The 3,665-nt window shown below is 40.7% G+C and overlaps 1 protein-coding gene across 2 annotated transcripts in view; it reads left to right on the top strand.

Annotated features, from left to right (window-relative positions):
* The first annotated feature begins 12 nt into the window (after window positions 1-12).
* The window catches only part of LOC135099697 (ras-related protein Rab-3-like), a 150,045-nt gene continuing 146,392 nt past the window's right edge, over window positions 13-3,665 (top strand). Inside the window, exon 1 of one of the 2 annotated variants that reach the window (XM_064002121.1) lies at window positions 13-31. The gene's annotated coding sequence lies outside the window, so the exon portion shown is untranslated. Of the gene's footprint in view, window positions 32-2,862; window positions 3,175-3,665 lie in introns of those variants that run through there. The other variant, XM_064002119.1, reaches the window with a different exon arrangement.

Genomic DNA, 3,665 nt, shown 5'->3' with positions numbered 1-3,665 from the left:
TGCACTGTGCCCTGCCGAGGATGGAGGGAAGGTAACGTGTTGTTCCCATTTCTTGACCCATTCAATATCAAAGACAACTTTCAAATACTTTAAAGTGACCGCTTATTAGTCACGATTAACAAAGATGACTGTAATGGGTGAACGACTATAGATCCCTCTCTTATCTCCTTGATTACTAAACTTATCATCTGAGCTTCATAAAATTCTCTTGTGTTATTCAAAATTAATAAAACTGATGATATGGTACTGAAGGGATTAATTTTAAGTGAAAATATGCAGTGCTGATCTTGCTGTAATACAGATGTGACAGAGGGCTGGGACGCACAGCGAGAAGGGTGAGGCAACAAATATTCAGCGTGTAGAGGTTGTGATATACATGTTAGGTAGACGATCTCGATGTGAAATTTGTGTTTCTGCTCACAGGAGTTTTGAAATACGTGAAGGGGATTAGAAGGGAGGGCAGACAAGAGACAACATGATGAAAAGGGGAAAATGTAATGAGACTTAGATAGAAAAAAGCGGATGAGGAACATTGGAGTGACTTATATGAACAGCTACTATATTTTGAAAGGCACATGATATACCAAAGATGATTTTCAAAGGCCGCTGGCTCTCGCGGATGTTGCCTTAAATGATTAATGTCGAAGTGAATCTTCCCGCAATTACACTTAATTGAGAACGTTTGTCAAAAGTCAAAAGTATACCGTACAACAATAATCTATTCCTTTGCATAAAGTCTGCGGGGAACGCATGCCAAAATTCACTAAATCTACGGGTGATGATTGCCACACTTAATATTATTGTATGACTTTTGCTGAGGTTAACTGTCTGTGAGAGCCATTTAAAGATGATGGTGATGGTAGTTCTAGTAATGACATTATTGGTAATAATAATGATAATAATAATAATAATAATAATAATAATAATAATAATAATAATAATAATAATAATAATAATAATAATAATAATAATAATAATAATAATAATAATTATTATTATTATTATTATTATTATTATTATTATTATTATTATTATTATTATTATTATTATTATTATTATTATTATTATTATTATTATTATTATTATTATTATTATTATTATTATTATTATTATTATTATTATTATTATTATTATTATTATTATTATTATTATTATTATTATTATTATTATTATTACTGACCAGGTAGCTAATTTCACATGAAATTTGAACTATAATTATACACAAATTATAACTTTGCTATTTAATGATGATGTGCCTAACAATTATCGCGATGTATTGAGGAATCAAATGTTGTTGACATCAAAGTCAAGAGAGCGTGTAAGTCCAAGACAGACTGCCTGAGCAGAGTGAGTTCATAATTTTCACTGGCATTATTATTGACTGACTGAACCACAATGGATGGCAGGAGCAGCAGAGAGAGACCAGACTGGAGAGAGTGTGAAAAAAAAAATTGTATGTAATAGTTTTATGAACCCAGGATAGGTAAAGTAGCTGTGAGCAAACTTCTTTTTAATGCCTTTAAAACAGTTTGTTGAACACTGAAGTACTCTATGAAAGTTAATGTTTTCACTAAGATTTCACTGCATAAATAGGGAACACCTGGGTGGCGCTCCAGGGAAGACCCGCCGGACTGTAGACGGCTGCCTGGCTCTGTGAACTACTTTCAAGGACATTAAGAGATATTGGTTTATACTCTGCTCTGGCTGAAATAAATGGGTTCATATTCTGCTCTGGCTGAAAGAAATGGGTTCATACTCTGCACTTGCTGAAAGAAACGGGGTCATACTCTGCTCTAGCTGGGACTCGCTGTGTTGTAAGGATGCCTTAGCGGTGATGTCCCGTGTGTGTGGCAGCACTCCTGGGCATCCGAACTTCGTAAATCAGCTGAAATATCGCCGGAGACGGCTCTCTTCCTTCCCACGGTGAAACCGCCAGCATCGGTGGCCTGTGGTTCTCGAGGTGGGGTGGTGTGGGCCGGGAGCGCGACACAGCCTGCCAGGGAAGGCCGTCGTAATCATCTGAATAGAGTTCTTTTACATCAAGTTGGTAACACCTGTGTAAAAATTAAAACATCTGCGTGGAGAGAGAGAGAGAGAGAGAGAGAGAGAGAGAGAGAGAGAGAGAGAGAGAGAGAGAGAGAGAGAGAGAATCTTTTTCTCGCCTGCCATAGAGGAGAGGGTGTGAAGAAGGAAAGCATTACTCTCAACTTTCGAACAGTCCAATTATCGCCTTAAGCCACGAGGTAGCCTCAGTGATCGCTGTGTCTATCAGTTCAGTGTATCACCACATATTATCCATATGTGCATAGCTCGACAGCAGTTTCATTCTCTTACGAGAATGTTATGCTCAAGTAAGATAATTTAGTTCCTGTACTATGAAAGACAACATCAGATAATTATGAAAATGTCGGAAAATCCCGAATTGGAGCACAAGAAATGATGTCAACACATCCGGCGCTCTCAGGCCTGCATTTCGTCAGCTGATGTTACCTGTCCTCAGTCGACCACCTGAAGTAAGGTGTTACATGTAAGGCCACCGGTAATTTCCAGAACAATGACAAATAAAAATCTCGAAATCTTGGAAAATAAGAATTTCAAGATTCTTTTTGTTTTTATTTACGTTCCTAAAGCTGTCGCTTCTCCTTAACGGGAATCAAACGACCTCGATTTTTTAAAGTACTGTTGCTCGTTCTTGATAGAACTGGAACTGACAATTTTTTTTTCTCTACATTCGTGATCTAGAATTTTACACGAAACAAAGACTACGTAAATGAAGTAAAGAGGATTTTGTTTTGTTTCACTGCGATGTGGTGGTGCCAGTTGGCGGCGAGGGGCCGTGTCACTGTCCTCAGGGCGGGTGGTGACGTCAGCGCCAGGTGGTGGTGGCGGTGACGACTTGCCCCAACATCTCGTAATCCCCCGACGTCCGGCCTGCAGCCTCCCTCTTTCTACTTTATTTGGTTTGTTAATCAGTTGCTGCTCAATGAATTACGAGACCATAATTTTCTCCGCCTCGGTGACCGGAGCGGCCGTGCTGGTGCGGCTGCTCGTGGAGCGCTCCTGCCGCGCCAATCTGCCTGCTGGCCGCGCCTGGATGTCCCTAATGGCGGGGCATTTGGTGGCCGCCCTCATGGTGGAGCTGGCCACGCGAGGCAACTCGTCCCTACGCCCTTGGTATGTGTTGTTCAAAGCCTGCAAGGGCATGATCTTTCAGGTCACTCTGTGGAGGGTGACTAGCTATGTGAACAGCGTGGAGGGCGCCGTGCTGGGCTGCCTCGCCGGCTACGCCTCAAACCATCTGTTAGGGGAAGCTCTCCGCCCGCTCCTGCCACACTAGTTATGCTCTGCCACCGACCTTTTTGTTTCTCCAGTAGTTACTCCATCACTTACAACAGTATTTCACCTTAACTATGTGAGATGCCTAGTAGCCTTAGGGATCACTACAATAACGCATGAAAACTCCACCGAATACTGATAACCACTGTGGCCTTGTGGATGTTGAGGTTACTGGTTACTTACCCGTAATTGTCATTGGCATAATACATAAAATACAAATGCTTGGTATGAACGAGTAACGAGTGTTTTTTGGAGGCACACGGTTGATTGGTTTATTACATCATGATGGTAGTTAAGCATGGAAAACATGAACAAATGCTGAACAAATC

Source organism: Scylla paramamosain, chromosome 4 (genome assembly GCF_035594125.1).
Source record: "Scylla paramamosain isolate STU-SP2022 chromosome 4, ASM3559412v1, whole genome shotgun sequence".
Lineage (NCBI taxonomy): Eukaryota > Metazoa > Arthropoda > Malacostraca > Decapoda > Portunidae > Scylla > Scylla paramamosain.
Note: the sequence above shows the minus strand (reverse complement) of the source record. Positions and strands in the feature narration are given on the sequence as shown.